This window comes from Delphinapterus leucas, chromosome 7 (genome assembly GCF_059928025.1).
Source record: "Delphinapterus leucas isolate spDelLeu-1000000601 "Yukka" chromosome 7, BTC_Dleu_Yukka2, whole genome shotgun sequence".
Classification (NCBI taxonomy): Eukaryota; Metazoa; Chordata; class Mammalia; order Artiodactyla; family Monodontidae; genus Delphinapterus; species Delphinapterus leucas.
The window spans coordinates 2,093,227-2,105,736 of NC_143135.1; the positions used below are offsets into that span (position 1 = coordinate 2,093,227).

At 62.6% G+C, this 12,510-nt stretch overlaps 1 protein-coding gene across 3 annotated transcripts in view; it reads left to right on the forward strand.

Moving 5' to 3' along the window:
- The window catches only part of KCNQ1 (potassium voltage-gated channel subfamily Q member 1), a 349,770-nt gene that overhangs the window by 233,269 nt on the left and 103,991 nt on the right, over nucleotides 1-12,510 (forward strand). Inside the window, exon 12 of one of the 3 annotated variants that reach the window (XM_022591080.3) lies at nucleotides 1-504. This exon is cut by the window's left edge and continues 30,085 nt beyond it. The exons of the other annotated variants lie outside the window; for them this stretch is intronic. The gene's annotated coding sequence lies outside the window, so the exon portion shown is untranslated. Of the gene's footprint in view, nucleotides 505-12,510 lie in introns of those variants that run through there. 3 annotated transcript variants of the gene reach the window in all.

Genomic DNA, 12,510 nt, shown 5'->3' on the forward strand with positions numbered 1-12,510 from the left:
GGGCAGGAGGGAAGTGGCAGGTTCTGAGGGTTTGGGGAAGGGAACTGTTTCAGTCTCCCGTGGCAGCTATAACAAATTCTCATAAACGTAGTGGCTTTAAACGACACAGATTAGTTATCTCACAGTTCTAGGGTCAGAAGTCCAAAATGGGTCTCACTGCGCTAACATCAAGGTGCCGTCAGGGCTGTTTGCTTCTCTGGAGGCTCTAGGGGAGAAGCTACTCCTGGCTTTTTCCAACCCCTGGAGGCTGCCTGAATTCCTGGGCTTGTGGCCCCTTCCTTACAGCACTCTGACCTGCGCTTCCATTGTTTACTCCTCTCTCTTCTCTTCTAAGGAGCATGGGCGGGGGGCACTGTAGGAGCTGGCAGGGGAGCAGTGTGGCTGGCGGGGGCGGTGGGGACAGACCACGCGGGGTCTGGGAGGCCCCAGGAGGGAGGTTGACTCTGTCCCCAGGCAGCAAGCGCTGGCGTCAGGCTCGTGTGGCCACAGTTGCTCCCATCCTGCCCCGTCGCAGTGGAGGGAGATTTGGTGGGGGGGGGGGGGGGGCGGTGCAGCCACGGTGGCTTGAACAGGGAGAGGGAAAGGGGAAAAGGGGGCTGGGGCCAGGCCTAGGAGGCTGCGGACTCGAGCTGGGCCGGATGGGCCAGAGGTTGCCCTGGCAGGATGGGCCACAGGGACCAGAGCCCCGGCCCGGGTGCTCTGTGGCTCTGGGAGCTCAGCTTTGTTAAAGGAAAAGGAAAGAGGCCTTATCGCCATATGTTGCAAGCAAACACCTACTTCTGGCCGCCAGCTGAACGCAGCCCCTGCAGGCCCTGGGCCTGACGGGGAGGGGGCAAGGCCGGCAGAGTGTCCTCGCTGTTCCCTGCAGGGCAGCCGCCCCACTGCCACCCAGGGACAGCTCGCAGCTCCCCGCGGCCTGAGTGGGTTCTGCGGGGCGGCCCAGCCCATGCTCTCCATTGTCGCATGGAGAGAACAGAACCGGAATGCCGCCGTCCCACGGTCGGAATGCCGAGCCCCTGGGGAATTCAGGCCCTGGTGAGTCTGGCACATTCCAGCTGTGTGTCAGTGGGAGAGTCTCCGGAGAGGGAGCCAGGGCCGCAGGCCGCCCACCCAGCACTGGGCGCGGGGCAAGGGCGCCAGTGAGGCTTGCCCGGTGGATATGTGGCTCCCAGCGGGTGGACTTCCTTCCACATCCGGCGTCCTCTTCTCCGCTCCAGGCAAACCCCTCTGGTGTCACCCTGTGTTCTCAAATAGGGCCCCACTCTGGCCACACGCAGCCTGTCTTCCCGGGCGACCCTGAAGCCCCGGGGCTCGGGGCCCTAGAATCCCCACAGTGCACAGAGGAGGGACAGAGACCAGCCCAGGCAAGGAGCAGGTTAAGGCGGGGCCGAGGCCCGACCCTCTCCCGACCAAGCGCCCAGATGCTCCGCTGTCCAGGAGGCCTCCGGTGGCACCGAAGCTTCAGAAGCTGCTAGAAGCTCTTCCCTCAAGCCGCCGTTGTCCGTCTCTCAGCCTCGGGTCTTATGGTTGAAAGGTGGTTTTAAGGGGGACTCATTCAACCAAAGTAGGTCACTGGGCCGCTGCGGCAGCTTCTCACGGGTGTTATCCTTAGGACAGCAAGTCCACTGGACCGCTGGGCGCCGGAGCTGGGAGGCCAGCCACCAGCCCCATCCTCGGCCACCCTGGTAGCCCTGGGTGTGGGTGTGGGTGTGTATGTATGTGACGTGTGTTGGGTGTGGAGGTGAGCAGGTCCCCTCTTTCTCTCCGCCCGCGCTAGTGCCTGAGGCACTGTCCCCAGTACAGCCCGTCTCTAGAGCTTTCTCCTTTCCGCCAAGAGGAGGCCAGGGTTGGGGTGGCTGGGGACACCACCCCTGAGGCTGGCACACACTGGGATCCGGCCCTTGAGGGTTCTGAAATCAGGGAGAGCCAGGAGCGCCCGAGACAAGGCCCCGTCGGATGTGCTCACTGCACAGAGGTTTGGCGAGCGCCTGCAGCGTGCCAGGAGCCGTTCCAGAAGCCGGGCTGCAGCCATGAGTGAGCAGCCCGGGCAGGGCCCTTGGCCCTCTCTGCTCCTGGGAGAGGGTGGCCAGCCGACGCACTGGCTGCACTGGCGGGTCTCTGTGCAGTTCTCACCCTGGCGTCCAAACTCCACGGTCAGCACTGCTCCATTCGACCGGTGGGCACACCGCGCCCCCGTGAAGCTCCTCGCGCCCAGAGGCACTGCCCCCAACCCTGGATCCCTCCTTCCCAGGTGCTGGGGCCACAGGGCCTGACCTCCCAATGGCTGCCCTGGCCAGGCAGAAGACTCGGGCTTCTCTTCCCCCTTTGCCTTTGCCGGACCACCATTCAGACCTTCCCTGGCACCTTCCCGCCCCGTGCCGAGGCCCAGAGGGGCTGCGGGCGATGCACACACTGCAGCTGGGAGCGAGCAGAGGGGCCTGAGGCACCGGCTGCTTCCGACGGGGCCCGAGGGCGTCTGACCTTCCCGGCCACGGGGTAGCAGTTGCGTGAGCAGAGACAATCAGCCCAGTGTGCAAGGCACAAGCGGCCTTTTCTTCCTCCCCAGGCCAGCGCACACAGCTCCCAGCCTGGCTTCCCTTGAACAAACATATTTATTGTGGCCGCCACCAAGGGCCTCGCCTCACAGCCGGAGCCCGGGGGCCTCTGTCCCACCCACCAGGGCCCAGGGAGGGGACCCCTGCCCTGACAGTCTCCCCCCAGACCCCCTTGCCCTGCAGGCCCCAGCCCCGCCGTGCCCGAGGCAGGGTGGCTCCAGTCCCCGCCTTGAGATGGCTGCTGGCGCTCCCGCTGGGGGCCCATGACCACCCACAGGCGGCAAGCCAGCCCTGAGCCCCAGGCACGTGGACAGGGGGCCACACCTGAGCCCGCCGTCCCCTCCCAGGCCTCAGTTGCCTCTTCAGTGAGACAGGTAGCATCACCCAGCCTTGCCTGTTTCTAGAAACACCCAGCACAGCCCTGCCCAGCAGTCAGGGGCTGGGGAGCGCCCCCCTACCCCAGCTCACTCCATTAGCCGAAGCCCTTCTCCCTGGCCAAGCCCTGTATAGTCCTCAGGCCTCAGGTGCCACTTCCCCTGAGAATCCTCCGTGGACCGCCCACGTTCTGAATCAGGACCCCCTCGTGGTTCTCCTCCCAAGCTTCTGGTCTCTGATCACACGTGTCAGGGAGCTTATCTCCTCTTGAGAGCGGGGAGAGTGGGTCCCTGGCAGGGGAGGCCACCGCTCTGGCCCCGGGGACTACAGATGCGTGCATGAGAGGCTGCGTGAGAAATGTTAGAAGAACGAATGAAAGAACAAACCAGTAAATGAAAAACTGTGCGGGTGGCGGCAAGAGAGAGCCGGTGAGTCTCCTTGGTCAGGCCGGAGCCCGGGCTGCACCGTGGGGCAGGGCAGCCAAAAAGGACCCGGCAGTCCCGTCTGGCCATGTGGACTTTGCTCCAAGCAGTGGGCGGCATGGAGGGCGGGGGGCGATGGGTCGAACGCGTGAGCTCTCCCAGCCCCGCCAGCCACTGCAAACTCCAAAGAGAGCGGGCCTGGCATCTGAAGCTGCTTAGCTGAGGCGAGGGGAGAAGGGGCTGCGGGGGGCTGGGTGGGGGGTGGGGGATGAGGGAGGGAGGGGGTCGGAGGCAGGCTTGGTGGTGAGTGCATCGGGAGAGTGGGACTATCGAGGCCAACGTTAGGCCGCTTGCTCAGGGGGGAACAGCAGTGACACCCCAATCCAGGAACCCCAAGAAAAGAGCAGGCCTCAGGGTGGGGGGCTTCCTGAGGAGTCCGGCCAGGTCCCAGGTCTGCTCGGTAAAGTGGAGGAAGCTGGCAATTCTGGGCGTTACTGTCTGGACGGGGCGAGAATAGCACACGGGATCCCGAGCTCCATTTCTCTGCACCAACTGTGCGTTGTTGCACAAGCCACTGGCCTCCGTTTCCCCTCCTGTGAAACAGACGCTATGCCCCCTGCTGGGGCCTGCCCACGTGACCCCGTGTGAATGGAGCTGTGGTCCCAGCTCCGGGAGGGGCCGTGGGCAGAGCTGTGGCTTCCCCGGCCCTGCGCTGGGGCCACCGGAAAGTGAAGTCCCCATGGCCACCTCTGGGGTGGCAGTGCGTGCCAGTGTGTGGCCCTGGCCGGGGGCGTCTGGCCTGCACAGGACTCCCCAGTAAAGGCATTCGATCTGACAGCTGTGTTGACAAGGACACAGGAGGCCCTGCGGGTGGAAACGGGAAGAGGGTGCAAAATTGACTTCCTCAAGGTGGTGACTCCCAGAGAAGCCACTGGGAGACGGCCTGGCCCTCGGGGAGCAGAGGACACCGGGAGCTAAGGGTGGGGACAGGCTGACACAGGTGGGAGGGGTCGAGGCAGCCACCCCTCCTTCACTCCTCACCCACCCCTGACCCTCAGCCCCGTGGGCCGGGGACACTCAACACCACACCTCCCTGGGGTCGTCCTCCTCCTAAAGGCCATGCGCCTTGACACCCACCCCTCCAAGTCCTACCAAGGCCTGGCCCGCCCTCCCCTCCCTCCCCTCCCTCCCCTCCCTCCCCTCCCTCCCCTCCCTCCTTGGGATTTTCCGTCAAGCACATATGTGTGTGTGTGTCCGGCACCTCCGAGAGCTGACTATGATTGGCTGGAGCGGCCCTAACAAAGGCCCACAGCCCGGGCAGCTTAAACAGCAGACGTTTATTGTCTCCAGTCCTGGAGGCTGGAATCCGAGACCCAGGTGTGGGCAGAGCTGGGTCCTCCTGAGGCCTCTCTCCTCGGCGTGTAGACGGCCGTCTTCTCCCTGTGTCCTCACGGGGTCGTCCCTCTGTGTGTGTCTGTGTCCTGACCTCCTTTTCTTATAAGGACCCCAGTCCTGTGGGGTTAGGGCCCCACCCTAGTGACCTCGTTTTACCTTCCTCACCTCTTGAAAGGCCCCATCTCCAATCACAGCCACATCTGAGGCTGGATCTGGTAGACAGGATGAGCTCACTCATTTCTTCAGTGTCTGGAAGGGGGACAGAGGCAAGGAGGTGGGCCCTTGAGTTTCGACATCCCTGGGCATCTGGGGCCTGGAGAGCCCAGATCCAGGGTCTGTGAGTTGGAAGGAGAGCTGCCGTACTTGGAGAGCAGGGGCATGGTGGGATCCGGGGTGGGGGACACTGGGCGCCAGTTGTCCAGGAGGGAAGCCACTGGCTCGAGGTCTTCACCATGGCGGACTTGCTCAGGCTCACCCCCGGTCCCCCAGCTGCACAGCCTGCAAACCGCACCCCAGCCCCTTCCAGGTGGCCTTTTGTCATCTCCTGCGGGGACAAACCCAGCTGGGCAGGGGCTGCGACACACACGGGTGTGGCCAGAGCAGAGGGCAGCCTCCTGCTGCCCGTGTCTCTGCCACCTGTATGTGGCCGCCCTGGTGGGCTCCAGGGGCCAGTACTGGGTGCTGTGTGCAGGCACCAGGCTGGGCAGGGCTGTAGGACGGGAACTGGGTCAACACAAGATGCTTGAGGCTCACGGACCCACCCCCCGCAGTACGGGTAGGGAGCCGGGCTTGAGCCAGGTCGGCCTCAGGTCACTTCTGTGTGGTGCTGGCCGAGGGTGGGGTGGAAACACCATCCTTCCTGCCCTTCCTAGGGGGTGTTGAGTGCCCCAGGCCAGATCGCCACACCCTGGGACCCCCGACACCCAAGGAGGAGGAGCTGGGGGTCCCACATCCCATCAGTGGGGTCCAGAAAGGCTCCTGGCAGGAGGGTGTTTGGGCCACAGGGCTTTTGAATTAGGCAGGACGCCCTGGGGGCCGGGGGGCCAGGAAGGGCAAGTCCAGAGCGGGAAGCAGGGGAGCAAAGGATGGATCTGGCCTCTCGGGTTCCCCGGGCGGGGGTGGAGGGCTGTGAGTGCAGTGAGGCATGAAGGGGGTGGTTGGTCACCTCTGCTGGTCACTGTGCAGCCGGAGGTGGGAAAGAGGCCGGCAGTCCCTGCTCTCCTGGGCGTGTCGACCTCTCAGTGGGGGCGGCAGGGAGGCCCCCGGGGGGCCTGCTGGATGCCTGAGCCCTGGAAGGAGTTAACTCCCAGCCTCGTGGGCTGGCAAACTCTGACTCACAGGGCTGTAAAAGTCTTGTGTTTTAAAAAATCAGTATATTGGCTTAATTTTATAGATTTCAGAAGTGCTACTTGAAAATAAAAATCTCCTAATTATATTTATGATCCCCGCGTGAATCCATTTGACTCCGATCGTGGCGAAGAACCTTTGTGTAAAATGTCGGGAAGTGGGCCCCGTCCTGACTCGGCCCTCACGGCCGTAAAGCGCAGCTGGTGGGTCCGGGGCGGGTGGGAAGGCGCTGGGGCTCCGGGTCCACCTCATGGCCGGAGTGGGGGAGGCCGGGCCTCAGGGAGCCCAGGGCGGTGGGTGGTGCATCTGAGCCCCGTCGCAGGGCTCTCGAGGGGGTCCCGTTGTCGCCGCTGCGGCACTTGGGAGCCAGTCGAGGAGCTGCACGGAGGGCGGGCAAAGGGGCTGGCAAACCCCCGGCCCAGGGGGAGGGAGCTTCTGGGGCACAGAATGGACGCTGTACCCTCTTGGGGGTCAGGGGAAGACCACACCACCCTCCAATGGCAGGGTAGAGTGTCCCAGCCTGACCTTGACTCGTAGACTGGGAAACTACCTGGAAATGGAGGTGAGCGAGGAAGGAAGAGAGACCCACAGGACAGGGGACAGGAGTGAGACCCCACCCAGCAAAGGCTGGGGCCTGGGGGCTGGGGTGCGGGCCCTCCCGGCAGGCTCCCTGGCCAAGGGGGTGGGCAGCCGCCTTGTCGTGAGGAGGCCACAGTGACCTGAGGTGATGTTTGTACTGAGCGTGACGGAGAGGCCCCGAGTTCTCCCCTTCCAGGCTAAGGACCAGAGTGAGAAAACAAAGGCAGCAGGGCCACCAACACCCAGAGGGTCTGCCCAGGTGTTCCCTGGGCCTCTGCTCCCCCCCAGCCCCCAGGGGGCAGAGACCCCAGCCAGAGCTGTGTGACGGGCCTGAAGCCCAGTGTCCTTGGAGGCCAGAGGAGGCTGACCTCTGCCCGCCCCGTCCCGGCGGGGACCCTGGGTCACTGGGAGGACATGGGGCTTGGCCTGGAAAGGGCTTGTGTGGCCTCCAGGTGTGGGGATCATCTGATTTTCCCTGGGGCCCCCAACCGGGCCAGGCTGTCCTCTCAGCAGACCACGTGCTGGGCGCCAACCGCACGGACTCTGGGGGGATGGTCCTCCCCCGGCCCCGGCCTCTGCGCGCGGCCTTCCTTCCGCAGGAATCCGGAGCAGGCTGCCTAGTGGGCTGTAACTGGATGCCGGGCTGGGCTGCCCCTGTTGTTGCAGGTGCAGTGTGGGTGCCCGCGGCCGGGGAGGGCCAGGGGGGCACTGGCTGTCACTCAACAGCCGGGGCGGGCGGGGTCCCCCGGTAGGAGCAGCGGTGGGGGCCACGGAAGACGGTGCGAGCCCGGCTGCCCGAGTGCGACCTTCAGCAAGGACTCCCCTGTGGTCTCCATCTCCCTGGGATGACACCGGCCCAGTCTCCTGGGATGAGTGTGAGGAGAGGTGACAGGCTGGCACCCCACACATGCCCAGTGTGCAGGGACAGGCCCTAGGTGGGCAGGCCCCCACCCCACCAGCCTGGATGGGCTGACCCAGTGCCCATGGTGTGAGGCGCCGCGAGCCCATCCCACGGCCGTACCAGCCGAGGCTCCGGAAGGTGGGTGGCAAGTCCAAGGTCACCCAGGGTTGCGTGGTGACACAAGGGTTTCAACCCAGGAGTTCTGGCTCCCCAACGGGGGCAACTTCCACCCTCTCACTGGTCCTCGGCTATTTGGATTTCAAGGCTCCATCAAATACCCGTTATCCACCCCACACCCCCCAGAAGAAAGGGGGTGACATAAAATGGCTAACTTCTTCATTGTGTGGGAAAAGGACATTTTAAAACACAACTTTGCTGTAATTAGATACCACCGTTGGATTCTAGAAAGTCTGAGGACATCATCTCGGACCAGAGAAAGGAGTCCTGTGTTTTCTGGCAGGATTTTGGTCCCCGAGGCCATCTGCCAGCCCAGCCCCCTGTGCCCCTAGAAAGCAGCGGGTCCCAGGAAGGTTCAGGGAGCGTAGGCTCTGAGAACCCCCATCAGCACCGTTTCCTCGCTTGGTTACTATCGGCCCAGTTGACCGTGTCCAGGGGGATGGGAGTGGGAGGACAGGGCTGTCGGGGGCCCTCCTGAGGAATGTGACTTGGAGGAGGGTCCTGACGGAGGTCAGCCTCTGTGGGCCAGGACCAGAGGCCTCCCTGAGGTGGGACCTGGCCACTGAGCCTAACGGGCAGGCTGTGCAAAGCCACCCGGGCGTCCAGTGCCCACCGCCCTGTGCCCACCTCCGCCTCGGCCCTAAGGAGCTGGGAGGGAGGCCAGGAGCGGTGCCCCGCAGGGCTGGCGCAGCTCTGGTTTGCTTTCAAACTGTGAGAAGCCCCAGGACTTGTTTCTCTCTCTTTCTGTGAGATGGCCCCCTCTCGGGGTGGGGGGCACCTGGGAGAGCCCCCAACGATGGCCAGAGCAAGGTGGGAGCACCAGAGGGTGCGTGCCACTGCACGTCAATCTGGACGGGGACGGGGGAGCTTTAACAGATCCAGTGCAGTTGCCTTTTTATCGTGTGTGTTTTGACAGCTACCATCTACCTAGAGTCACTTATTCTGGTTTCAGATACACTTAGATAAGGAAACAGTCTATTTAAAGGAGGAATATTAGGTAAACAATGGTACAGGTGTTCAAAGATACAGCATGAGGGACAGATGTGGTGAGGTACCCCAGTGTGTCCCCACCCAGGGGACAGCACACACTGGCTTTGAAGGCCTCCCCAGCAGGCCCGGAACCTGGGTGGGCGGCCCCTGGGGGCTGGATGCCGCACGGTGGATGCCATGTTAGTCTCCTATGTCTGCTGTGACAAATGTCCAAAATGTGGTGGCTTGAAACAATGCGAATTTGTCATCTTATAGTCCTGGAGATCTGAAGATCCTCACTGGACAAGGCGTGGGCAGGCTGGGTTCCTTTCTGGAGGCTCTGGGAGAATCTACTCCCGGCCTTTTCCGGTTTCCAGAGACGCCCGCATTCCTGGGCCCCTGGCCCCATCCTCCATCTTCACAGGCAGCCGGGCCATCGGGGTCCTCCTTGTGTCCCATCTCTCTGACATTCTGCACAGCGTCACATTTCCTCCTCTGCCTCTGCCTCTCTGGCCTCTTTCCCTGTAAGGACGCCTGTGATCGTATTTCCACTGGGATAATCCCGGATGTCGCACGTCAAGGTCACCTGCTTAGCAATCTTCATTCCATCTGCAACTTTTGTTCCCCTTTGCTGGGTTACCAAATACATTCCTGGATTCCAGGGACCAGGGCGTGGTCACCTTTGGGGGCCATTATCCTCCCCACGGTGCCCTGGGTGGAGCACGGTCCCTTGTGTCTCCCTGCACCCCTCACAAGCCAGCTCTGGCTGCCCTGCCTTAGATGGGAATTGAAGGGGTCCCTCAGGTGGCAGCAGACCAGGGCATGGGAGGGTGGGTCTCAGAGGCAGGGTAGGTCCCTGTGAGCTTGGGGGAGATGCCGGTGGCCCTCCCCCTGCCAGGTCCTGGCATTCCCAGCTTGCCCTCCTCCAGACCCAGACGTGACCTCCCTCGGGGTCTCTGTCCTCCTCCCTTTAGCCCCCTGTTTCTGCTGGAGCGTTCCAGAACGTTCCCCCACCACTAGCCTGTCACTGTGAATGGAGACAGCAGGCTGTAGAATGTGCTAGTCTTGTCTAAGGCGCTGTGGGCACATGGATAGCTGGGGCCGGGGGCCTCTTCTGGGACCCTCGACCTTCCCAAGAGGGCCCATCCCTTCTCCCAGCTGAGCCCCTCTCTGGCTCCTCAGGCGGGCCAGGGCGGTTGCTGCCCGCAGGAACCCCCAGCGGCCCCCAGGAGCCCCCGTCCTACCCCAGCCCAAGGCCGCTGCTCCTGGCCATTGTATAACCTTCCAGAACTCGGGGCTCTAGAGTTTGTCAGTCAGCGTTGACTCTGCTGCAGGACCCTCTGCTGGGCACTGTGAGATCGTTAGATTTTTCCACGTGAAAAGGTAAAAAGAGAAGAGAAATACGTTCTGAAAACAAAACGGGTTTTTCCCACCGTGGCCTGCTCTCGAGGCCGGCAGAGGCTCTGCACAGAATGGCCGTCCTCTCTTGCGCACCCAGCAGTGGGTGGCTTGGACCCCAGGCCGTGCTGGCAGGAACCAGCCCCCACAAGCTGGGCAGAAGGGTCCAGGGTAGGGGCTGCCTGGTGCCCAGAGCTCAGACGCCGCGGGAGGTGGCCGCTGGCCTTGGGCTCTGACAGGCGCAGCCGAGGAGCTGAGTCCGCAGCGCCCGTTTACAGGCGCGCCTGGGGCGCACGGCCACTGCACCGCCGTGCTGCGGCGGGCCCCTCTCTCCCGCGGGCCCTGTGCCTGCCCAGCCACGCCGCCTTACGTGAAGAAGTTGTCTGAATGCTGCTCCAGGGCGCCCCGACCCCCCGCTACCCCCTTTGGGGGCAGTTCGCACTTTGCGGCTGAATCAATCAGAGGCTGAAACGCCATGGCGGGGGGTGTTTACTGATTTGGCTCTTCTGGAGTTGAGGATGCTCCGTGTTTGTCCAGGCTCTGTCCTGCCTGGTTCTCCAGGAGCTTTGCAAACAAGGGCCCCGGGAGGGAAGGAGGCCTCCCCTCCCCCGAGCGCGCCGCATTCCGAGGGGGGCCGGCCACGGTGCCAAGGGGCCGGCAGGGGCCTCCTGCCCTGGCTGCTGAGGAAATGCAGGCCGAGCCAAGCAAAAAGCGACGGCCGGGGGGCCCCGAGTGAGCAGGCACGGGAAGCCCAGTGCCTCTGGGCCTCCGGGTTTGGGCGCAGAGACGACCGGAGACACGGGACAGCGGCCGCCGAAGGCCCATGAGCGCGGGCGGTGGCGGGGTTTCGGGAGCGGTTGGTCCTCAGATCCAGGAGGGTGCCCTCTGCCCGCACCGGAGGTGGGGTTCTCAGGTTTTCAGTGAGCTCCTTACTGAGGCCGCGGACCACACAGGCTTCAATATGCATTGGCAGGAGTCATGCCCCCATCCGTAGTGGGGAGACCCAGGCTCTGACGTTTTTAACGGTCACTCGGGGACAACTGGTGTGACCAGGACGCCCCCGCCAAAGGGATGAGAGGCACGCTAGCGATCGTCTCTGCTTCCACTAGAGCTGCGTCCTCCTGGGCCTCCCTCCCCACCTGGGGACTGATTTTGGTCTTGGGGGCGGGGGGTGTCTCCTAGCCCCAGGACTCCGTGCTACTCAAGTGGAGGAGGCCTGGGTTTCGACGGGGCATCTTTCTTCACTCCTTTGGAGGCGTTATTCAGGCCCGTTCCCCTCCAGGACCTGGCACAGGCTACAGAGAAGGGCCTCCCCCTCTCTGACCAGCTGACTTCAGGGTTGGAAATGACCCAGGTCCTTGCTGAGCACTCGGGGCGTGAGATGTCAGAGGCCCAGGCTTGCTGTCGCTCTGCCCCGACCTCCCCCCAACTCCCCGATTTTGACTCCCAAAGGAAGTCATGAGTAAGGAATGTCCCCTGGAGGAGAGCAGCCCTGTCTGGCCCCCTTTTGCCCAACTCCTCATGTCGGCACAGCTGGGCCACAGGGCTCTGCCGACGATGCCCAAGGGGGTAGGGTGGGAACGCTCCTAACCCACATCCCGCTGCCCGCCGTGCCCACCCAAAGGCCCTTCCCCTGATGCCCACTGGCAATGCCTGGCGCACTCAGGCCACAACCCAGACGCAAGGCTCACCTTCCTGGTGGCCTAGATGCACACACACGCGCGTGTACACACACACACGTGTGTGCTCACACACAGTGTCCTGTGGCAGTCTCAGTTCTAATTGATTCTATTCTGTTTTAAATAATTGTATTATTGCTTTATTGATCATCATTTTATATTAAATAATTGAGTCATTTTAATAATAATTTATAGCAAATATGTAAAAGATATCATGAATAAAGTACATGATGTAGTGTTTATTATTATTTCAACTACTTCTAAAACTTATGATGACCTGCGGTTCAGACACCCTGCTCTGGCCCACCTGTCCCCTGTCCGCACCTCCCACTCCCTGACGGCTCAGCCAGGTGGGGACATGGCCGTGAATGGTTCGTTGAAGTTCATGTACCAGGTGGGCGCACACAGACGTGGATTTCAGATTTCCATGACAACTTCATTGGCAGCTTCGGGAAGGTTTAGTTGAGGCGTGTTGGGGTCAAACAGCTAATGAGACCCGGAGGAGGGATCCACACGACTTCTGTTCTCAGATGGCCCCGTGAGTGCCTGGAGCTCTCTGTCTATCTAAAAAGAAAAGCCCAGAAGTTCTAGGCACGCTCAGGGTGTGGAGGTGCACCTGGCCTGCGTGGCAGGGTGACCCAGTGGACGCACAGAGGTGCTTTTTAGGTGAAAACAGCATGTCTGGGTGCCCGAGATCAAATGCGACACTTCTG